This window comes from Notechis scutatus, chromosome 5 (assembly GCF_049901735.1).
Source record: "Notechis scutatus isolate UNSWTSFEM ecotype Mainland chromosome 5, rNotScu1.2, whole genome shotgun sequence".
NCBI classification, from domain to species: Eukaryota; Metazoa; Chordata; class Lepidosauria; order Squamata; family Elapidae; genus Notechis; species Notechis scutatus.
Window position 1 is genome coordinate 90,294,216 of NC_142013.1, and position 26,093 is coordinate 90,320,308.

General features: G+C 36.5%; 1 long non-coding RNA gene across 2 annotated transcripts in view; it reads right to left on the reverse strand.

Moving 5' to 3' along the window:
- The window catches only part of LOC148130576 (uncharacterized), a 253,470-nt gene extending 239,497 nt beyond the window's left edge, over positions 1-13,973 (reverse strand). For both annotated transcript variants that reach the window (XR_015749902.1, XR_015749903.1), the window contains exons 1-2: positions 13,838-13,973; positions 11,758-11,951 (exon numbers count right to left, since the gene is read on the reverse strand). This is a non-coding gene — a long non-coding RNA (uncharacterized LOC148130576). The remainder of the gene's footprint in view (positions 1-11,757; positions 11,952-13,837) is intronic.
- Positions 13,974-26,093: the final 12,120 nt, after the last annotated feature.

Here is a 26,093-nt window from a genome sequence, read left to right on the forward strand (position 1 = left end):
GTAAGATGTTGGAAATAATATCACCATGGAAAAAATTTCAAAACTAGTTATTATAAGGTCTATGGAGCTGTGTAAATTATCAGAAGTATTTTGAATACTTCTGATTGCTCTTGTTTGAGTATAGCATGAAAGATGCTATTTAAGCTTATAAATTAGGGAGCTGAACAGGGGTGGCAAATGCCCAACACATACTCTATAAATACTAATCTTCAATCTTGCACCACTGGAAATTGGAAAATCCAAGTGACAGCATACACATTTTATTCAGTATCCTAAAATGAATAAAACTGCTTGAAAGATAACATTTAACAAATCCCCATTTTACTTTATGGAAGTGGTAGGCTGTTGTTTAGGAGTTCATAGCTACAACTGGGAAAATATGAAATGCAAATTGCCTTCTGATATTTCCAGGCCTGCTTTGCATTGCGATAAATTCAAATGTTTATCTTTGTATTATAGGCCCTTTATGGTACTGATTACAGCATGGAAGCTCACTGTTATGTCTGCATCATGAATTTCGATTGCTTTTTAAATGCTTTCAAGGGGTGAGGTGGGATGAGCATTTCCTTTTATTAACATCATACAGGAAGGGGGAAAAGCTGTTTCAAAAGCTTTTAGCACCCTGCTTTAGAAGAAAACTTCAAAACAATGAAATCAGTGAGGAGACTTACTTGAAGACATTAATAGCAAAAGCATGGTGCAGCCATCATCAAATATCTGGTCTGTGCGAGCTGGCTTTGATTTGTCTCACACTGTGGAGTTAACATAATTTGCTTTTTAACACAGTTTGCCACAACACAAATATTTCCTATCACCTTGATGTCTCTCACCATAGTCTTATTTTTTTGCTTGTTTGTTTATTTTCCTCTTAGGTGATTTCATTACTTTCAAAGGCAGAAGTTTCTTCTGATACCCAGAAAACTGACAAAGGAATTAGAAGCACTTTTCATATGTGTGCAGAAATTTCTTGCAGTTTTTCTAAGAGCTAAAGATTTTGTATTCAGTTCCTTACTAGCAATATACAGCTTCTCAACTGTTCTGCCAAAATAGGAACAACGAGAACAATCTTTCTATCACTTCAGCAGTAGTTGGATGAGGCTATGAAAACACTATAAATTAAATAGTGGGGAGATTGATTAAACTATAGTAGAAATCGCTGTCTCAGCCTCCTCTGAGTGTTAACAAAAGCCAAAATTGTTTTTGAAGAGGTTTGCATAGAAAAGCAAACCATTTTTCTTGGCAGCAAAGGGACTGTACTGCTTCACAAAACAGCCTCAAAGGGACAGTTATCTCAAATGATTGTCAAATTCTCCCTTAAAGATTTGCAAAATTGGCAGGAGTGTTGGGTGTCGTACCAGCTTTATGGTAACTGGCTTAGCCATTCTGGATAGCCAATAGCTTTTGCAGTCTAAAGCAGCCAGATGGAGGAAGAGTTGTCCACAACATACAATGACATTTGTATAAGAACATTTCAGATAAAAATGCTTAGATCTGATCTAATACTGAATCTATATCAGACAGAGTATTGGTATGGATTAATCTTTGATTACAATTGTTGAAAATACAGATAACTTTTGAAAAATTGGAAAGCAGCCTTGGGCTATCTAGAACCATGGCTCACCATGGGATCTTGGGAATATTATGGAAACTGAACCCATCCATCTGGAGGCCACTCGTTTAGAGAAATCTGTTCTAAGGCAGGCACTGGGGAATATGGACATCAAAACCGACATTCAAAATGAAGGACCATGGTGAAGAAGGCATTTCCCTGACCATGGTGAAGAAGGCATTTACCCCACAGTAATTTTATAATTAAGCATTCAACTTAGGTGTGGGGAGACAGAGACACCACTCGCTAAAAAGCATTTCTTCTTTAAATAGCACTGATTTTAAACCCAACCAACATCCAGGCAAATACTCCTACTTCCCTGACCAATTCCATTCTTGTTATAGCTTCTACAGACTGAAAAGAATAGAGGAGAAATATATTTGCAGCTAACCTTACAGATTATCTGTAAAACCTACTTTATTTCAAATTCCCTGTTGTTAATTAGACACGTTATGACTGTCCCAACCTTCTTTCGAATCACGAAGCCTGCTCTTTCACTATATTTGCTGAGCATGTTTTGATGCTACATCCACAACTGCAAAACATTCACAGTGCAAATATATGCAAATGTATTATGGGAAATATCACCACATATATGATTGGACTCATTTGAGACAATGATGAATCTGCATACAGACAGGAGGTTGAACAACTAACCTTGTGGTGCGACCAGAACAATCTTGAAATAAGCACACTCAAAACTATAGAAATGATGGTAGATTTTAGGGGAAACCCTTCTATACTATCGCCTCTTACAATACTAGATAACACAGTATCAACATAGAAACCTTCAAGTTTCTAGGTTCTATAATATCACATGGCCTAAAATGGACACCTAACATCAAAAACATCATCATCATCAAAAAAGCACAACAAAGAATGTTCTTTCTGCACCAACTCAGAAAGCTCAAACTGTTCTATCGCCAGAACAAGATAGACTCGAGACCGTAGTTGAGTTCAGCTCTTTATTTAACTGTCAGTAACTTCAACTAAACTTGAGCCGCGGCAGCCTCTTTTTATAGTGGCTGCTCGCGGCTCGCAACCAATGGCATTATTTTAAACCTCCCGCCGTTTGGACAGCCAATCATAAACTGTTGTTAACCACCAATCACTAGGCAGTAGTGATTGTCCAATCGGAACGTAGTATTACGAGTATGCAAATGTCTATATACAACACAGACTGTCCAAGGGGCTGCTTATACAGTTCTACAAAAGAATTATTGAATCTGTCATCTTAATCTCTATAACTGTCTGGTTTGGCTCTGCAAGCAAACAAGACAGACACAGACTTCGATGGATAATTAGAACTGCAGAAAAAACTATTGCAACCAACCTGCCTTCCACTGAGGACCTGTATACTGCATGAGTCAAAAAGGGCACTGTGAAAATATCTACAGACCCCTCACATCCTGGACATAAATTGCTTCAACTTCTACTTTCAAATGACACTATAGGGCATTGCATGCCAGAACAACTAAACACAAGGACAGTTTTTCCTCCATGCCATCACTCTGCTAAACAACTAATTCCCACAACACTGTCAAACTATTTAGTAAGGTTGTATTACTATTATTCTTCTCATCTTTCCTATTACCTATCTCCTTTTATACTTATGATTATAACTTTTTACTTGTATCTTTATGATTTACATTGTTTTATTTAGTTTCCTAGTATAATTTAGGTTGATTGCTTATTTAGTATCTTATGACTATCACTAAGTTTTGTATCTTATGATTTATGATGAATAAATTTTTATGATGATCATGATTTATCACTTATATCTTTTATGTACACTGAGAGCTTATGCTTGGAAGACAAATTGCTTGTATGTCCAATCACACTTGGCCAATAAAGAATTCTATTCTGTTCTGTTCTATTCTATTCTGTTCTATATCACACTAATTGGAAATATCCAACAGAAACCTGTTTTGAATGAGATCTTCTCTGTCATGTTTCAGTTTTAGTACATGTGTTGTCAAAGGGAACACAAACTGCAGCCATTAGGCCACATTACACCAGCCTGGGATGTCTCATTACTATGCCTTATGACTTCATGGTACTGTAGTTTATATTATAGCTGCAAGACTATACTCTAATCTGATGTACTGTAACGTGACAGGTTATTAAACTAGGAGGCTCTTGAGAATCAGTTAAATACACTGCTTTACCAACCACTGTTTCAGAAGCTTTTTGGAAGAATGCTGTTTCTTTCACTGTTTTATTGAGACCTACATAAATCTTGTGTCTTCAAGAATTGCCACTGAATTTCCATAGAGTTCACTTAATAGATTTAGGCCTCTCTTTGTGGGGGAGCAGTTAAATTCAAGCAAAAATCAGCTTTCAAAGAAAGCCAGCTGTTTGACTCTGAATTGTTTGTTCATTCTTCTTTTAGTTGTTCACATCTATTGAACGTGCTCTATTAACACGGATGTGCAACAACATGCAGCCTTTGTAGTGAATTGTATCCTCTGAAGTAGAAGGCTCTAAACAAGTGGAATCCCAAAACTGTTCTTTTTATCAGTTTCTTCGGATTTTAGATCTGAATCACTAATAATTTGAACACAAATGTGTTCAGAAGGGATGAAAGAAAACTAATTCATCCTTCTTCATTCCTTCCTCTGCTGCCTGAAACAAGAGGAGAAAGTCAAAAAAAAATTAATGAGACCACCTTTTTAACCTAGGACTGACCCATAACAAATTTTCCCTAACAAATTGCCTATAGAAAACGTCTTTGGGCTTGGTATGCTTTCTTTGATGGCAACATTCATGATTTGGCCCAAATTGGAATCTTTGGCATGAACAATTCCTTCTGGATAGGTGGCCTTGCACCCATAAGATAGGATGGCTGAAGGGAACTAAAAGTGAATGCATTTGGAGGACAACAGATTAAAGAAAACTGATGTTTTCAGCACATCAAAACTAGGTCCAGTTCTTCAATAATGAGATTTTAATGCTCTTTTGCAGTTTTTACAGCAGGGGTGTCAAACTTGATTTCATTGAGGGCTGCATCAGGGCTGGGGGAGCATGGCCAGTTTGATGTCACTCATCAATGCTCCATTTTTGTCCATAACAGCATCCTACAGCCCTCTGCCAGCAAAAATAGAGCTTGAGGAGGCTACGCATAGGTAGTGGTGGGATTCAATTTTTTTTACTACCGGTTCTGTGGGTGTGGCTTGGTGGGTGTGGCAGGGGAAGGATACTGTAAAATCTCCAGTCAGAGGTGGCATTTTCCAGTTCTCCAAACTACTCAACATTTCCGCTACCGGTTCTCCAGAACTGGTCAGAACCTGCTGAATACCACCTCTGGTTGCAGGAGGCCATTGTGGCCCAAAATGGAGCCCAGGAGGGCCGCACATAGCCCTCCTTAGCTCACTTTTCACTGGCAGAGCACCATAGGCCAGTCCCTTGCTGTTTCCAGGGCGGGCCTGCATGTCAGATCTAAGCAACCTGCGAGCCAGATCCAGCCCCCGGGCCTTGAGTTTGGGTTTATATTAAGCAATGCAATAAAAACACACATTTTTCTCTCTTCTCCAAAATATAATATCCAGCTATTTTAATTACCCAAATTATTGTGAAAGTTCATATTGTTATATATTTATTTAACATTACTGAAGTACTCTAATCTATGGAAATAAGTAGACAGCTGCCATGTTATGATCACCATAAATAATGACATCTCTCTGCTGAATTTCCTTAAGCCAAAATGCAAACAAGGATCTTGCCAGGAATACAAAATCATTATGCTTTGAATATTCCCACAATCAATACAACTTTGTCTTGGGCCACTGGTAGATAGAGGCTTAGAGAAATAGTAGATAGAGCTTAGACAAAGGCCAGCTACCTCTTTCTGAATATACAAGGAGAAAAACACAATATTTTTTTTTAAGCAGCATGAGAATCTGAAAATTACAAGCCTAACAGATTGATGCATAGAGTAGCACATGGGTGTCAAACTCGCCACGTCACATTGCCATCACATGATGTTTTATGATATCTTCCCCTTTGTGGAGCTGGGCTAATATCCTACTACAATCTTTATAATAGATATAGATATATTTCTTCCTGCTACATGTAGTTCCAGTATATGTAAATCTTTGGTCCATTCTCTGAATATTCAGCCACGGCAAGTATAGAGAAGAGGAAATATACTTGCATACCTTCACAATTTAATTTTTTGACTATTTGCTCAATTGTTTAGAGATTTGAACCATACTCAGGACTACAGGATCACAGCTTCCAAAAGCCAACAGCCACTAAACAGACACAGAAAACTGTAATCAAGATTTATACAGCCCATAACTAGTAAACCTAAGCTAAGCACAAAACATAAGATATTAGTGATTAATGTTCCCCTGGTAGAAGGAACACTTGTTACTTCGGTGGTTTAAGAATAATTAAAAATAAGAACATCTGGGAGATGTTTCCATTTCAATAACTAAAAATAATCCTCACATATGGCAGAAGTAGGAAAAGCAATTTAATTAAGGTCAAGTAGTATATGGAGGATTCAGTTTACAACTAGAACTTAGTTCATTTAGAACACAAGTGAATGGAGTAGAGACACACTGACAAAACTGATGCAATTTAATCGGTGTATTTTAATTTAATCAAAAACAATTTTTGTCTTGGCCATTGGAATAGAGCTCCATATCACAATACATATCTATATCATCAAAACTGCCAGAATCAGTTTGCTATACAAATTGAAATACCCTTAATTAGGAGCAAATTCCAAAAAAGAAATAGCCTTTTCAGAATCTCTTAGATAAAATAACCCAAATTCAGCAAATCTTGCGTAGAATGTTGCATAACAGTTGAATAAATCTGTATATTATTTCCTACCAAACAATACTCTCATAAAATTGCTGTAAATACTTTTAAAGGCATTAACATTTGATATAGTTAGAATTAAGAATTTTCAGTTCCTTAAAACAAATTGATTCTCCTTGACTTAATAGGCAGAAATACTTGGCTGCAATCTAGACTGTCTGTCCTGTTCATCATTATTATCCAGATAAAAATTAAAATCTCAAGAAAGGTAATGTAAATGCATGTATTTGAAACAGATATTTGATGGTAAATTTTAATACCAAAACATTAAATGTCAAAACTTCAAAATTGGTGTAACACAGGTGAGAAAATGAAAAAGAAAACTATATACTTGGACTACATGAGAACATTATTGAAGGTTTCCACATCTGTAATATAAGGGTCTATGTTTATTGTTTTTGCATTTGGAAGAGGATGATATGTTTGTATATTAAATCCCTGATTGTAATACTTTGAATTCTTGCTTATGAACCAAAATGTTAGCGTGAGTAGGCCTTCGAAGTCTGAAGCTGAAAAAAACCCTTCTTGTTCAGGGGTGTCAAACTCATGGCTCATGGTGTCACACATTGGCCACGCCTACCCCCAGTTTAGCAAAGGGGGAGGAGTTGCAAAATGTCATGTGATGACAATGTGATGCCACAAGTTTGACACCCCTGCTCCAGTGGTGGGATTCAAACATTTTTACTACCGGTTCTGTGGGCATGGCTTGGTGAGCATGGGAGGGGAAGGATACTGTAAAATTTCCAGTCAGAGGTGATACTTGCTGGTTCTCTGAACTACTCAAAATTTCTGCTATCAGTTCTCCAGAACTGGTCAGAACCTGCTGAATACCACCTCTGATCAAAACCATACTTTTCCTTTCCGTCAGGTAGAGTATTATGTAGGATTATTATGTAGGATGCTGTCTGAATAGAATCTAAAAGGGGGCATCAAAGCATTATCATTTAGTAGCTTTTGTTGGTTTCTTTCATTCATACATGTAAGGAAGTCCCTTTGGAGTTAGAGATGACAGATGGCAGAACCCCATTTCAATATAAGGGAAAGAAAAAGAAAGTAAGAGGATAATGATGAAATTCTATTCCTTATATGTTTGCATAGAACATTGCAACATTGGGAATATACACTGCTCAAAAAAATAAAGGGAGCACTTAAACAACACAATGTATCTCCAAGTCAATCACACTTCTGTGAAATCAAACTGTCCACTTAGGTAGCAACACTGATTGATAATCAATTTCACATGCTGTTGTGCAAATGGAATAGACAACAGGTGAAAAGCATAGGCAGTTAGCAAGACATCCCCAATAAAGGAGTGGTTCTGCAGGTGGTGACCACAGACCACTTCTCAGTTCCTATGCTTTCTGGCTGATGGTTTGGTCACTTTTGAATGCTGGCGGTGCTGTCACTCTAGTGGTAGCATGAGACGGAGTCTACAACCCACACAAGTGGCTCAGGTAGTGCAGCTCATGCAGGATGGCACATCAATGCGAGCTGTGGCAAGAAGGTTTGCTGTGTCTGTCAGCGTAGTGTCCAGAGCATGGAGGCGCTACCAGGAGACAGGCCAGTACATCAGGAGAGGAGGAGGAGCCCGTAGGAGGGCAACAACCCAGCCTCAGGACCACTACCTCTGCCTTTGTGCAAGGAGGGACAGGAGGAGCACTGCCAGAGCCCTGCAAAATGACCTCCAGTGGACCACAAATGTGCATTTGGCTGCTCAAACAGTCAGAAACAGACTCCATGAGGGTGGTATGAGGGTCCGATGTCCACAGGTGGGGGTTGTGCTTACAGCCCAACACCGTGCAGGACATTTGGCATTTGCCAGAGAACACCAAGATTGGCAAATTTGTCACTGGCGCCCTGTGCTCTTCACAGATGAAAGCAGGTTCACACTGAGCACATGTGACAGACGTGACAGGGTCTGGAGACGCTGTGGAGAATGTTCTGCTGCTGCAACATCCTCCAGCATGACCGCTTTGGCAGTGGGTCAGTAATGGTGTGGAATGGCATTTCTTTAGGGGGCTGCACAGCCCTCCATGTGCTCGCCAGAGGTAGCCTGACTGCCATTAGGTACCGAGATGAGGTCCTCAGACCCCTTGTGAGACCATATGCTGGTGCGATTGGCCCTGGGTTCCGCCTAATGCAAGACAATGCTAGACCTCATGTGGCTGGAGTGTGTCAGCAGTTCCTGCAAGACGAAGGCATTGATGCTATGGATTGGCCCGCCTGTTCCCCAGACCTGAATCCAATTGAGCACATCTGGGACATCATGTCTCGCTCCATCCACCAATGCCACATTGCACCACAGACTGTCCAGGAGTTGGGGGATGCTTTAGTCCAGGTGTGGGAGGAGATCCCTCCGGAGGCCATCCGCCACCTCATCAGGAGCATGCCCAGGCATTGTAGAGAGGTCATACAGGCGCGTGGAGGCCACACACACACTACTGAGCCTCATTTTGACTTGTTTTAAGGACATTACATCAAAGTTGGATCAGCCTGTAGTGTTTTTTCCACTTTAATTTTGAGTGTAACTCCAAATCCAGACCTCCATGGGTTGCTAAATTTGATTTCTGTTGATAATTTTTGTGTGATTTTGTTGTCAGCACATTCAACTATGTAATGAACAAAGTACTTAATAAGAATATTTCATTCATTCAGATCTAGGATGTCTTATTTTTGTGTTCCCTTTATTTTTTTGAGCAGTGTACAATGCAAAAGGGAAATGTCTGCATTGCAATGTTGTGACACACTTTGTCATTTGCTACTCTTTTTCTCTCTGAAAATAGCTAAGCCAAGGAGAAAGGGGAAAATTCAATGTCCCAAGATCGAGAGTATTATGTCATACATTTATAAAATGATATCTAGCTTTTCAAAGCAGAGTATTACAATATCCAGAAGTAACCATAGTAAACCAACAGACATCTTGCAACCAGAAAATTAACATTTTTTCATTGGTCATATTCTATGAGAAGAGAAGTTAGGTATTTAGGAATGAGTGAGGTTTGGATGGATGGAAAACTTCTAAGGAATATCAGTGATATAAACTGCACGCCACTTTTGTAATGCACCTATGAAGTTATCTGCTACAGCTTTCAATTCAACTTAAGGGAAGCTTTACTCTTTAATTTGATCCCCATGATTGATTCATAATTGTCTCAAAGAAGACTTAAAATCCTGTATCTAAATAATAAGTATCAGAAAAACATTGACTCCATCTTGGAAGGAATGGTCTATCATGATTTGAAGATCTCAGAGACAACCGTCAGCCCAACTGAGATAGTTAAAAAATAATAACATACACTTACAGTCTTTGCTTGTGCCCTTACGAATCATTTGATAACAGATTGTAATTTTTCTCTTTGCTCTGCATTTGAAAGGGTTGGCTGTATTAGTTTGTTTGTAGCATTTAATTAATGCTGTTTGAAACAGATTTTTCCTAAAATTAGTACCCAGCAGCTGATATTGAAAGTTGGTTGCCTTTGATTCAGGCAATCATCACATAATCAATGAGACAGATAGTCATCAATATCCTGGCTTTTCATGCATTTGTCTAATCCAGTTTTAAAACCAGCCTAGTTGGTAGTCATCGCAATGGGTGAAGCAAAGCTTATGATTTAACTATGCATTGTGCAAAAGAGTTTAAAACGAGGTGACTCCTCTGGATCTAAAGGGGCTGAACTAAAGAATCTAAAGGGGCTGAACTGGTCCTTGGCACTCTAAATCTGATGATCCCCAGCAAATTGAGGGGTCTTTGAAGGACAGGAGAACAAAACAACACCAGTTGTAAAGGTCACTTTGGCAGCTACCTCCAACTTTATTTTAAGCATTAGCTTTATTTGAAAAGCTTATGGAAGCTTCACATAAGGTGAACAGCCATGCATTTGAGCATCCTTATTCCACATTATGAATTATTCCAGCCTTAAAGTGTTTATTGCATGGGCTCAAAGACATTAATAATTTCTATTGCTGTGAAACAAAATGTTGGACCAGACTGCTAAAGTACAGAACCAACCGATAAGTGAATATCAAACACATACCCATTTGTAAATGCAGTACCATTAATGCATAATCTTAAGCAGTTTATTTATCCTCATTACATTTAATCTATTCATTAATGTGCTGATCTCTCCAGACACCACAATTATTTAAATGCATTCTCTCTGCGCTTCAAGATTTTAGCCACATTTAAAATGCTCTGCTGCAGATTGAACAGAAGGTGAAAGCCATTATTCCCATAGCATACCATATCTTAAAGCAAATTCAGTACTTCCCTTTATGTTATGTAACTAACGCTGTCCTACACTCACCTGTGTGTTTTCAGATCCAAAAGTCTAACAGAGAATAATTTATATGAGTTCTACTTAATTTAATGTAGCTCTCTTATGCACATCACTAGAAAAAAGGGTGTCTCTTCTATCCACTCCATTACTCGATATGACAATGAATTAAAGTAAAATTATGCTAACCCTCATCTTCCCAACACTGCATTAAAAGAGAAATATGCCCTAAATACAAATTTAAAAGTAAATAAAACCTAAACCTGAGCATTTTGCCAAATTACTGTGATGATCAGAAGTTGTTTTGGATTTATGCAGAATGAAATAAGTGAAATAATTAAAATGCATGCTCTATACCTTTGCATTATAGGTATCATGGTTGGGCAATAAGTAAAGGCTTGCCATAGGAAACCAAGTAATTTGTCTGTTCATGTAGGTCCCAATCAGAACAGAATTTTGGGTGGGCAGACAAGTGATTAGAGCATCAGATGGAAACTTGAAGGTTGAAGCAGTCAGGGTGTTCAGGGCAAAGCATATAATCTTCACTATAAATTGTCATGATAGAAGATCAGTTTCCAACCTTTGATCACTAGAGGTCATTGGACAAGTTTGATGGATTGTTTCTAAGTCAATCCCGCAAGAGATTATGCTATTGCAAGTCCAGATGTTGAATTATAACCTTTTTACTGTGGTCTAAGCAAGCTGAAGATATTTAAACTGATAGTTTGGAAACATGGATATTTACAGTTTCTTCACAGATGGAGGTTTGGATGCACCATTCTCCAATGGCACTTCCAAACAGGCAAGTGAGATAAGAAACCACAGTTTTCCAAGATCATTGAGATATCCATATAGCTACTAGAGTTGTAAATCATTGATTGTACAGGAAAATTATAGAATTTTCTGCCATCAGAACTAATGATTATTTAAATGGCTAAACAAATTCATGGAGGGAAGGCCAACCATTCTGATGGATATATATTATTTCCAAAACCATCAATCATTCAGAGCACTTTTTAGAAAGTTACATGGAAGAGGACTTACTTGTGAGATTCCTACATGCATTTGGTCAGGGTTAGGACTCCAAGGTTCTTATATAATATAACCATGGGATTGCTGAACCAATCTTCAGGGTGGTCATGGATGCCATTGTTTTGATATAAAACTGGAGGCCAGTCTATAGTTAAATGCTTCTGAAGTCATCTTGACCTGATATTTTGTTGAAATCTCTTTTTTGCCTTGCCTTATAAAACGTATTTATTTCTAATAAGATTTCAGAGAATTATGTGCAGATATAAGCACAAACTTGGAAATACACAGTATTAATTTCTCTGACATCCCCATCATAAGCTTTTGATTCCAAGAAGATGCGGGATATAAGAGAAAAAAAATGCAGAAGGAAGAAAAGCAATTAAAACTATAACTACCTGGAATCTAATAAACTTATCATGTAACAACATCTCAACCAAATAAATACTTCCCTTTTTTTGAAAAACAGATACAAAATATTTCATGTAAAAATTGCTCTAACTATTTTTATATTTTCTTCAGCAAAAGCCCTTATCATATTTTATTCTCTCCCCTGTTGCCTTTCTTAGTGGATACTGTTTCCAGCACACTGTTTCAGTCCAATTTGTGATTTCTTATGAAACACAAACACTTATTCTGTGATTCTATTTTCTTGGCTTTCATGAAGAGCCTTTGTTTCACAATTGACTGATCTAAGGCCCAGGGTCAGGTCAAACAATACTCGTATAGATCATTTCTTATATGATGGAACATAAAATACACTTGAACAGCTTTCTACTTCCTTCCTCATTTCCAATGGCCAGTTATTCTCAGAGATTATTCTTCATTCCACAGAGGTTCAAATCACACAAATTCCAAGTCTGTACTCAGAAATCAAATTTCTACCTTTATGGAACATGATTTGTGGGTATGGTCTCCAATTGAAGAAATACTGCACTCCGGAGATGAAGGCAAAAACGTGGGGTGGGCGCTAACAACATGTTTATCCTCTGCATAAGGGAGAAATCTACAAAAATATCATCTAAATCAGCTTTGTACACATTTGCACATAACCCACACTCTTGTCACCACTTTTCTTCCTGGCTCATGGTTTGTTGCCAATGTACTTGGAGGGCAAGTTGATCATTCTAAAGAGTGTAGCATAAGCCAAGAACAGAACTAAAGAGACAATGGCCTGATTATACCTTCTAAAAGTAATTTCCTTAAAAGCAGCCTTTTAAGTCTTTTGTTCAGCAGAGTTAATCCTCACAATCTTGGATGCATTTAGAATTGGGTTGGAGCAAAGTAAATGTGCAGAAAAACATACATTTCCTACAGAGAGCTAAAATTTTATCAATAGAAGTCAAAGTGGAATATTACCAAGAAACCAGCAAGAACTTACACAGGTTAAAGTGAGTAGCCTTGTTAAAGTAATCTTTAATGCAGCTGTGGAAGGACCATCAGATACTACAATGTACAGTGTTTATCAGAATAAAAAATGCCAGCTGTTATTCGACTGGCAGAATTTATTTATTTTTTTTGCCCAAGGCCCATGACTCTTACTACAAGTGTGAGGAAAGCAGTGAAAGTGAGGGACATTTTGGGTGACAAATCAATATTTCAGCACTGCACCTCACATCTGTCACTTCTATTGACTATAGATTTGATCTCACAACAGTATTGTGAAATCTAATTACCAAACCATAACATCACAATTTTATATGTCTTCATCTTATTTTACAATACCAGAGGGGGGTGTATTTCTTTCATAATAGTGTGTCACTACTCAATAGATCAACTCTATAAATGAGTGTTCAACAATGCCCATACATATTAAAGGATAAATTCAGGAGTTTTGCCTTTCAAAATTATGGGAATCTGAGGGATTCCTGAGGTTTTAAGCATATAACTTCTGAGAAAGACAAAGTGATTTTCCAGAAACATTATTTTGCCAAAATATCTTCTGTATAACAACCATACCAAATGGAACTATTTCTAAACTTGCTTCCCATGGTATCTGTCTTTTGTCTTATCTACTGCTTCCCAGTGCTTTACAGCCCTCTCTAAAGTGATTTAGAGAGTCAGCATATTGCCACCAGGTCCTCTTTTTACCAACCTTGGAAGGATAGAAGAATGAGTCAATCTTGAGCCGGTGAGAATCGAACTGCTGGCAGTCAGCAGAATTAGCTTGCAATACTTCATTCTAAGGACTGCACCATCACAGCCATCACAAAACAAACTTCATGTGTAACACTCTTAAAAAGATTTATATAAAAATTTTATAGTCCAGATAGTATAAATCTCATGAATTTAACCATAAATGATGTACAAATATAAACTTTGAACAATTTCCTGAAAATCAACAAAGCAGAAGTTGAGAGTCAAATTCAAAAATTCAAAACAAAACCAAAAACCATGAGTCAACTATTCTTGGCTGCAAAGTAAGAACATTTAGAACAATTAGGAACATCTCTCTTCCATTAAATTTATTTGTTTATTTAGCGTATGGCATATCATACATGGACTAGCAATACATGGACTAGCAATATAATACAATCTCTTCCATTAAATTTTGAGTATATATCATATATATTCATATCACATATATTTATAAATTTATATCATATATATTTAAAGAAACATAAAGGATATATCCTGAAAATAACACATATAATCTTGTTTCCTTCTCATTTTCAAATTATACTAATATTTGAAAAACACATGCATGTGACAAATTTCTCCATGTACAGAGCTCATCTCTGCATGCCTGTTGCAACAAATGGCAGAATAAGATGGGATGGCTGTGGAGGAGGAGTAAAGAAGCAACACGTGTATAGTAGTATTTATTCATTTCAATTTGAGGTTTTTGTTCTTCTCAATCAGAATATTGATTACAGTATATTAAAATGACAGCAACGTTTTTAAAAAAATCTTACAATATGCTTCAAAGCACTTAGATGCTGTTAAATATCAGATGCATTGCCAATTTCCAGATGAATAGGTTAAAGAATTTGTGGGCAAGGAAGAGATGCATTTCCTGAATATGAGGAGCTGAACTGTTAGGGATTGAAATGGAAGCAGAAGGATTAATTCACTAAACTTTCCCATCTACTCCTTTTAAGCATAGCACTTTGAAATCAATGAAGGGTGTCCCCAACAGTATTAGAATAGTGTCCAGATTAGAAGATAGAATTAATAAAATGTCAACCACACAATTGTTCAAGACAAGATGCTGTAACAAAGAATTACAGTCTACAAATGCAAACCTGTCTCTTCCCTCCCCTCTCTCTACCTTCTAAGATACTAATCACAAGTATTGTTCAGGTGGAAGGTCAAGTCTGTCTGTTAAAGAAATCCCTTCACTTTTGTCCCTCTCATTAAGGGGTAAAATTCGTGCCTACCGTCCCTGTCCTATGGTCCTCATTTATTCATACCTATTTCCTGTATTCTTACTCATGTTTATACTTTATACCTATTATCTTGTAAGCGATTGACGAATAAAATAAATAAAAATAAAAAATAAAAAAATAAATATTATATAAATCACAAACATTTTCCCTCTGTTTTGGCAATAGGGCCTTTGGGAAAATTCTGAAACCGTGGTTATTTCACTTCAGGGAAAACATTATTTGGTCTGAAACAGCCTGCTCTGTGGTGAAATTCAGCACTGGGATAAATTTGATGCATGGCCTTAGTCAATAAAATACAAACTCAGACAACATTTTTCTACAGTTGATACATCAATCATCAGCTATTTTCTGTCCAACCACTATGCACAACAGACTTATTTAACCATTTTCAGTGGCATTCCCCCCCCCCCAACAAATGGCCACAGATAAGATATTTGAGCAATAATTATTTTCTCACCAGTGCCATATGCTATATTATTAAAATCTCAAGATTCAAGAAATCTAACAAAATTGTCCCATAGAAGATATCAATATCAGAGGAACAAATGAAGAACAGTTTCCAAAATCTAGCCTCAAATGGTTTTTAAATAAATAAACAAACACTGCCATGAAGTGGTTGGTTGTCATTCAATTATTTCTTTAGCAGTTTTCATCAGTAATACAACTAAATAAAATAAGTAGCTGGATGATGACTTTTTACAACAAACTGAATTGGCATAACTTTGTGCAAACTTTCATGTTCTCTATTATCAGGCAAAAAGAAAGGAAAATTAAATAAAGTGGATTTTTAAATATCTTTCACAAGGTTTGTATTGTCAATTCAATCCCAAATTGCCAGAATTGATGGTAATTTATTGCCAATAGATCAAAACTACTTACCTGACCCCATCAAAAGGAGTAAAAGAAAAGCAGTTCCTCCCAGTTCTGCAACAAAAAGGGGATTGCACTGCACAGGTCTAGGAAGCAAGGAAATCATTTTCATTTCTGCCTTATGCTGAAATCAGTTGAACTACACTATGCAATTATATCTAGTGTTAAAGGGATCTCTCCCTTCCTAACTTGCAGCCCTTCTTGTATTAAATCCTCTTCATCTGGAACTAGAACCCATCACAAATCGTTAAATGGGATATCCTCTAAAGGACAAAAAATGTTTGAATTCACAGTTATATCTAAAGGGACATACAAGTCATACCACAGTCCATTTCCAGTCATTGATTCAATTCAAATTATCAACTCAGTTAAAATAACTGAATTAGCTCAAGTTAGTTTATCCTAGCTCCTGCCCACCTAGCAGTTCAAAAGCATGTAAATGCAAATAGATAAATAGGTGTCATTTTGGTGGGAAAATAACAGAGACATGAAAGGAGTCCCTTCAGGCATCCCTTGAATGGCAGCAGTGATGTCACCAGCTAATCCTTTCATCCCAGAAGCACCAGTAAGGTACTTCCAACATGAATGTAGTACGTTAAAATAATTTGAATAATTTGAAGTCAATCTAATTCATGTAATCACCAGTTCAACATGCCAGTTTGTTTCAACTCAATCAATTTGAGTCACTCATTTGCATTTCCGATTCAATTTAATAAAAGGGAGAGTGTAACTGTGCCAAAATTCAGCAAATTAGCAAGTCAATTGATGATATCCAAATCATTTAAAATACAGAAATTTGATTTGAAGATTCAGGGTGATTTGACTGTGGATTGAAGCTCTGTGCAGCCCTGAGAAAAAAGACTATTATCCTCATCTATCATATTTTTTCCTTTCAGTTTCAGAAGGGTAGTTTTTTTGTCACAATTTCCTTTAATGTTATATTCAATTCCACAAATTTATATAACTTTACATTAATCCTTTTGTTAATTTTATAATTATAATGTTTTATATCCCTACCTGTAAGATAGTAATCTTTCTGAAGTAAAGTATCTTAGTTGTTATGAACTATCCAGGAGCTGATATTTTTAATGAATAGATCTGAGTAAGATAGACCTAATCTACTCCTCTATGAAGTTTCCTGGCTGATCTTGACTAAGCATTATCCTTCTGCTTAGCCTTTTTCACCAAATTATCTTGTGAAAGTATGGAATAGCCCACTTAAATGATACTCCCTTAAATTATTTTGAGGAAAAATGGAATTAAGTTCTGTCTCCCAAATAAAATATGATGCATGTATGTACTGTATATATCCAATAAAATAGAGAAAAATAAAATACAGGAAACAACCACTTGGGTCTGGGATTGATATTTAGTCCCAGTTTAGGCATGAAAACCATGGCCAGTCACTCCCTCTCAGCCCAACTCACCTCACAGAATTGTTATTTGAAGAAAATAAGAGGAGAAATAAGTATTGAGTGTGTTTCTTGCCTTGAGTTATTTATAAAAATAATAAAGGTGGGATACAATTAAATAAATAAATAAAATATTAAAGTTTTTGTACTGGTTCAGTCCATTCTGAGATTAGCCCCAAATTTCCATGGCTAAGCAAGATAGTTAGGTGATATTTGTTCCATTTATGACCTGTCTTGACACAGTTATTAAGTGAATCACTGCAGTTGTTAAGTTAGTAACATGGTTCTTAAGTGAAGCTGACTTTGCTTGTCAGGAGATTGCAAAATGTGATCATATGAGCCTCAGAAACTGCCACTGTCATAGATATGAGTTAGCTGCTAAGTATCCTAATTTTGATCACATGACCATGGGATGACGTAATGGTTTTAAGTGTGAAAAACGGTCATAAGTCACTTTTTTTCAGTTGTAACTTTGAACAGCAAAGCAAATGGTTGTAAGCAAATGGTTGTAAATTGAGGACTACCTATAATGATTGAGATTTTTCCAGATTTGGTCACAGAGCCATATTTGGTAACATGCCATATTTCAATCCCTGATATATTTTATTTGCTAAATCAAAAGTTTTAAAAACAAGGAGGAGATCCTGGAGGGTTTACGGGGGAAACATATACTCTCCTTCTTACCAAAAATCTTTCTGTCAGTTAGAATGGTCACTGAGGGGGATATCAGTGCAGGTTTCCCTTCTCTAAGGCACATTCCTAGCCAAGAATAACTGCCAGAAAGCTTAATCTCAAATAAGAGACTACATCTCTACAACCAAAAATCCCAAAAGAAATAGGGCCATAAACTTTTTAGGGAAGCAAATCTGGGCAGTGAACTTGGGCCTTCTCTTTTGTCTCCCCTCCCAAGGATAACATTTATACTTATTTGTACCCACCAATATTCTCCTGAACCTGAACTACAAACTGAGCAAACTAATACTGTAGTAAATTGATGCTGCCTCCTGTTACATCTGTTCTGCTCTGCTTACTAATTGCCTGCCACAGCTACTGAGGCATCACACCAGCCTCATTGCCACTTCTTGTTCAGCCAACTTGTCTTTTCATATTAATCTGATTCCCATTGCGATTTTTTTTAAATCTCCCATAGTAACTATTTTTGCCAACTGACATAATGAATATCTATTACTATAATAAGATATGAGATTTACTTGATTCAACGAGTAAGAAGGCAAGTGAAAACAAAGCATTTTCTTCTGAGCGTGAGCCCCAATGGAAGAGCAACAGAATCTTTTTCCTCACTAGACTAATAAGGAAAAAATCAAACATCTGTCAGCTGTCCTTTAAATAGTGTGATTTTAAAAGCTGCCATTATATAAAGACATTCTTTTTGCATGCATCCATATTCCTATCTTTAACATGAAGAATAAGAATGCAATAGCACTAACTCTTAGTCGACAATTTCAAAAAACAAATGAAAGGAAAAAAACAATTAAGTCAATCAAGATCATTAAATGAGCCCTTATAGAAGTCTGTTGTTGAATAAGTTAGCCTGGTGGAAGAACATCAGCATAGAGAAAAAAGCTGATTTTCAAGGGAAGGAAGAGCACAGCTTGGACAGTCACTGAGAAGGCCCTTATTGTCATTCAAAATGTAATGGAAAAAATAGTGCATGTGAGAAAAGGGCCTATGAAAATGAAGATGAAAGATATAGGGAAGACACAATCCTGGAGAAGACAGATGTTCAATAACCCAACTCCAACTTATTATGGCCTTATGAGTCATTAGTCAACGTTTTGAATTTTTCCTGAAATAAATGGAGAATTATGTCATTGTAATATATTTATCGCTTTAAATCCTATATGAGAAAAAAGAGAGAAGAAGAAAGTGGAGGACAGATTAAAAATGGACATAACAGAAATATATCTTATATTCGTAAAATCATTTCACCTATTTTTTTAAATACATCAAACCCAGATCACAGAGTATAATATTGGTCAATCTTTCCATTTCACTAATAATCTGGAAACTTAAAAATAGAAAGGAAAGACAGTGATCAGTGATCTACCTGTAATCACTATTTTTCTGACATTGAATAGTAATCTTTTTGCTATATTTGATAAATCCATAATTCTTCTTATGAGTTCCAAGTAAATAACCCAGAAACATATTCACAACCTTTTTAAACATTGGGGGTGGGGATAAAATTTTGTTAAATTAATATAATCTTAAAATAATGAGAAGCATAATTAATATTCTTTAAAATCTTCAGCTATTGAATTTTTTTAAATATAAATTTTATTTGGGTTTTCACAAAAACAATACAAATAAAACGTTTTTTCCCCTGTAGTTACTAATTGGAGTATGACACTTTTATATCTTTTAATTTTATCCATTCAACTCTTATTTAAACTTCAATTTATGCCTTTAAAATTATAACATTCAATATAGTACAAGACTTCCAATTGAATTCTGCTTGGTACATTCTTAAAATACACACTATGTTCTTAAAATATATATATTGTTTTATATATATAACAATAGTAAATAAAACACTCATTCCATTCCAATTCAATTCTATCATTAATATTAGTTACAATCTTAACGTCTTTAACATTTCTTTTCAATTGAACACCATACTTCCTTGGGAACACTTATAAACTTTCCATAATTAATTCTTTTTTCCCCCCATATTTCTCTTCACATATTTTTATAAATCATTAATAATAATTAAAATGTTCCCATCCTAATTTCATTCTCCCATTCACTTTATTTCATGTATTTATTAACAAACATTCCATTGGAATGTTTGTTAATAAATACAAAGACAAACAAAGACAAGCTCCAACAAAGCCAAAAACCCATATAGTTATTACAAAAAAAAAGATAGAAAGAAATACAATAAAGCTGGTGAGGAGGGATAGCACAACTTAGAAAAAGTAAAAAGGGCACACTGCACTTTGTTTAATTATCCAAGGCTCTTATTATAACTCTCTTCTCCAAAAACTAATCACCTTCCCCCCCCCTACTTTTCAACACCAGACTCCAGCTGTTGATAGAAACCCAGAAGAGCACCTGCAGTAATACTCTCCCATGCTCTTCCCTCTATCTTATCAAATAGCAATGTCCTTGAAAAAGAGTCTCAGTTCTTTCTTTCTCAGCTTTGTCTGGTCACAGGGAAATAGAATATTTTCAAGCCTCTAGTTGGCAGTGTTACAAAGTTTCTTTGCTCTCACTTTCCCCCTCCTTTTCCAAGCAGGATATAATAAGAATTAATTTTAAAAAAAGATATTTAAAAAAATGAAATAACTAAAGGGAGCCTCTAGCCTAAAATATTACAAAATCAAAAAGGAGAAGAAAAAAATAGATATAAATGAAAAAACCAGTCCAGTTTCAAAATACAAGACCATATATAGAAAATCCAGCAATGAGAAGAAGAAAAAACATTACTTTGACATTCCTGTTTAAAATCGCCGCTTAATCACTTCTGTCAAAACTTTTACAGATTCTTTCTTTTCCTTAGGGTGTCCTTTCAGATCTTAGAATAAAAAAAAGTTCTCACCAAACCGGCACACTCTTTCTGCTCTCTTCCGTTTCGGAGCTGTCCCAACTTCAGCAGCTTTAATGGCTGCCTCTTTGCCGCTGGCAAGAAGAGCTTCTCCTGGATCTACCAGGGACTTTGCGGTATCCCTGGGATCGACAGGATGCACTCTTCACTTTCGCCATCTCTTCGGGGCGGTTTAGATCCGATAGGACCGTCAAGGAGCAAAGATATCAGCAGTGATCTCAGACCTCCAAGATTGCATGCCGTATCGTCATGACGCCAGCTCCGCCCTCCCTGTTCTACAAGCATTTCTTGTTGTTTCTCATAGTTCCAGATCTCAATTTCTAAAAATTGAAATACGAAGCCAAAAGAACCTCTTCCTTCTTGTGCACCTTCTTTCTGTCTTTTAAGTTCCATTTTCAGTTCTTCCAAAAGTGATGCCATTTTAAACACTTTTAAACAACCACCCAATTGATTTTAGTCATTTAAGTCCAATAGCCAAAAATCCAAAAATCACCAAGTAATCCAAATAATCCAAAACTGTTTCTTCTTGCTTCTTTTTTCCACTTTCTCTTCCTGGGGTTCTATTATTTTGTTACAAAGTTTCAGTTAGAATATATCTTTTAGGAATCTTGTTAAAGTTTCACTGCAAGCTCCTTTTAGTTCCAGGCAGTCTCCTCCATTTTTCCAGATCCCGCCCTTTTATTCTTTCCTTTTCTCTCCTTTCCTTCTTTTAAAGGTTTTGGGGTATCCAAAAGTCTTTATTATCCCTTTGACATTTTATTTTCAGCTTAAATGCCTATTGATGTCAAAGTGGATTTTTGTCAATTTCTTACTTAAATCTCTTAGCTGTCAGTATAAGGAAGGGAAGGAAAAAACCCCAAATCCTTTCCCTTCCCTCTCTCCTTCACTGCTTCAAAGTCTTATTTGGGAGCAAAGTTATTCTTTATAATTCAAATTCCAGGGTACCTTACGTTGTTGCTTTTTCAGTTCAACCCAGTCAACCAAAACTTTCTCTTCTTATCTTACTCCTGCACATTCTTTTCCAGTCAAGTTCTTCTTTGAGGTGGCCATTTCTGACCACCACTGCAACCGCCTTTGGGAAAGGGAGTAATGGCTAGCTGAGGAGGAGAGATGCGGCTCTCCTTGACCCTGCTGGTGGTCTCCCCCCTCTTCACCACCTCTACAGGATGGCTTAGCCCCAAATCCAGCTGGCTCAGGGCGCTCCGGCGGTGAGCACAGATCGAAACCGCACACGATCACAGATTTCGGTCCGTCGGTGAAGAAGCTCAAACCAGAAGTCTCAGCCATTGAATTTTTAAAATACGATATTCCAATTCTTGAATTGGAATTAATATCCACATTAGCTACACTCCTTGTTTATACAAAATACTACAGACTAAGAATTAACCAAAATACATTTCAGTGTCATTACTAATAGAGAAATTTTGGATATGCTTAAACATATTCATTATGTCTTTATTACTCTCTATAAATCTAACAGCTGGCATAGCTTTTGGACCCCAAGGAGAGCTAGGGACTTTTCTCTCTTCACTGTTGTACACTTAATTCATCACTTGGTGCAGTTTTTGTTATTAATTGACTTGCAATTAAAATGAGACCAAGAACATCATCATTTGTTATAGTTTATAAATATTATCTATCCTTCTGCAATAGAACTGGTCTATACTGGTTGAGACACAATATCATAAATCCTACTTGTGTAATGAGATACTATATTTGCAGGCAATTTGCCAACAATAACATTGGTAAATCAACCAATACGTTACAAAGGAATGCCATGTATAATAAATACAGTAACTCATTACTTGTTTTGATATGGATTCAGAGAATAACAGGGAACTAAAAGAAAAAGGGGGGGAAAGAAATTACTATCTCCCTCCCCCCAAAAAATGCTGAATAGGTTATTTTCTGTTTAATTTACCTGTTATGGGTCATATGTTATGTCTATGAAGCCATGATATCTAACCTGTTCCTGTAATAAAGGAAGTAGTCTAGTTTGTGAAACAAAGAAAAAAACTGAAGGATTTTCAGCTTACTTCCAGTCCAATATTCCAATATTCTCCAAATATTGCACACATTTATATTTTGTGTTCCAGTCTATTGATGTGCAGATACAGACCATTCCCATTCTTGCAACCACAGACACAAGATAAAATATTAAAAATGGATGAAAGAGATTTCACGCATGACACCGTTTACCTTCTACATTCTGTAGGATCTTCTGTCCAACTGTATCGTCCAACTGAATTTGACTTGTTAAAAATGGCAGGGAATGTTAAGATGAAAAGAGGAAACTGTCCCTTGATTAAAAATTTTACATTTACTGTAATTCTGTGAGCCATTCACACTAATATCAGAGGTCACTTTTAGTTCAGTTACCACTTTCTGGGTTTGAGGTAGAAATACTATTCAGTTTCAGAAAGGATTTCTTTAAAGAAACACTGGTTCAATCCAGAATATCTTAATTGTTGTTGGCAGGAAATAAAATGTGTTTGGATACGGAACAAATTGCCTCATTGGTAACAGGTTCAAATACTCAGAAACAGTAAGCGTGCACTTCAAAAAAATTTCTTTCAAAAAAATTTCACCATCTAATCTGCATTACAAGAAAGTATTAAAAGTATATAGCAGAACAGCTGGAATCTAGGATTTACAGTGGCCAGGCAGTAGCAACTATATGTTACAGAAATTGAAGTAGAGGAATATTCCAAAGTCTTTGAAGGAATACACATATATGCAGGCGTGTACATAAACACATATAAATACACCAGCTGCATAAATTGTAACACAATACAATAAGTGGGAAAGGAAAAATATGGTTTTGATCAGAGATGGTATTCAGCAGGTTCTGACCAGTTCTGGAGAACCGATAGCAGAAATGTTGAGTAGTTCAGAGAACCAGCAAATACCACCTCTGACTGGAGATTTTACAGTATCCTTCCCCAGCCACCCCCACCAAGCCACGCCCACAGAATCGGTAGTAAAAAAAAACTTGAATCCCACCACTGGTTTTGATGGATTTGGACACTAAAACAAATTAGTTAGTTCAATACACCCAGTTTGTAGACAACAGAGAAAGATCAGAATATCTTCTAAAAACAAAAACAGTCTGTCAGGGTTCCAAGTAATACACCCATAGCAAACAGCAAACCTCTCTATTCCACGTCTCCCTAGTCCTCAACACCATTGTGGCAACACTGAAGCCTCCAATATTGCCTCCATCAAGCCAGCTTCAGAGTTGACACAGTTGCTCAACATATGAATTGGATTTTGTTGGTATTAGGAGATTTCTAGAAGTTTAGTTCTGGAAAGCTAAGGGGGTTTTTTTAGCCAGAAAATGCTATTTTACTATTGTTCAGGTGCCCTACCAGGATTTGTCCAATATTTTTTCTCCAAATGGTGCAATTTAATATATCCTGGCTTGTTCAAACAAGTTCTCAGTGTAGGCTAGAATAGTTGAACATTGGCCACAGGGTTTTGTTTTGTTGGAATGGCAGAAAACAAGACAGTCCAAATATTCCTTTGGCAGCTATTAGTTGGACCCAGAGTCTTCCACAATAAAAAGTTACACAGTGACACAATAGGCTGCACTGTCTTGAGTATTAAATAAGAAATCAAGGTCCCTTCTGAGTGTTCCTCAATAGTAAGCGGTAAATTTAAACTCTGTTTCTATTTACTCTCCTTATGTGGAATATAATCCAATCTTTAAAAAGCAAAAACAAAAATTATGCTAACAACATGTATAACAATGTAATTCAAACACTAGCTAGGAGAAAGAAAACAAGCCAGTGAAAATGCAGGAAAAAATCCTCCACAGCTTCATCAACAAATCAGATCAGTAGGCAAGCCAGCAAAGTTCAGCCAAGAACTTCATTTAAAGCTTCAGAGTAGAAAGGCAGAGTTCTCCTTCAGATCCCCTCCAGAATTGCCTTGTGGATGCCATATGTTTCGATCAATTAGTTTCTGAGGCAGGATCTGGGCAGGAGACGCAGAGTGTAGGAAGTCAACATCTATGCATAGGAAATGTTCCTCCATTCCTTCCTTTGGGGTGAAATGAAAGCTCCTTGGAATTAGGAATTTAGGGTTCAGTTGGAAAGAGTGACTGGACCCTGAGGGCAGATCCTAGAGAAGATTAGCAGCTCGTAAGCTCCTCCTTTCTGAGGAACTATTTATTTTTATCTGCCACAACTGAACTTGGATTTTAAAAATGTTGGATAAAATTGTTTTCAAGCAGCAGGCAAAATGTATAACAGGATAAATAACAACAATTAATACAATTTGTGAAAAAAAATGGAGAAGTAAATCAACATATTCCAATGAAAATTCAATCCTGAGAGGTTCCTATGACACAGACATAAAAATAAAAAGTGGATCAGACTATTTAAGTCTTTGACACATTTTAATCTGATAAAGGGAGAATTTAATATTTTAACCTATCATTTTAGATGACTCAGAAATGAAATACACTATTATATGATTTATTTATTAGCTTTCAGTACTGGTTTCATTCTTATATGACTTTCTGGTTCAAGATCACCAGTCAAGTTCTTTGGGTCACTCTGAAAACTTTAAGCAATAAAAATGAATTTTTGAATTATTTGATCAAGTCATGGTATGCCATTATATTGAAGCCTCACATTACCTTTAAGTGATTGCAAGTTTTTAAATGTATTTTCTACCCACCACATCCATTAGTCTTGGGAGCATGGTTGAAACGAAGGCCTCTATAATTAATGCAGATATGTTAAATTAAAAATGGTGTCACTTTGGAGAAAAATAATCTTGTTTATATTATAAAAGAACAGAATTAACACAATAACAGAGATGGAAGGAACATTGGAAGTCTTCTAGTCCAACCCTCTGAACTGCAGAAAAAACAATTGCTACCAACCTGCCTTCCATTGAGGACCTGTATACTGCCCGAGTCAAAAAGAGGGCTGTGAAAATATCTACAGACCCCTCACATCCTGGACATAAATTGTTTCAACTTCAGAGGTGGTATTCAGCAGGTTCTGACCAGTTTTGGAGAACCAGTAGCAGAAATTTTGAGTAGTTCAGAGAACCAGCAAATACCACCTCTGACTGGTCCCGCCTTCATCTATTCTCTGCCTC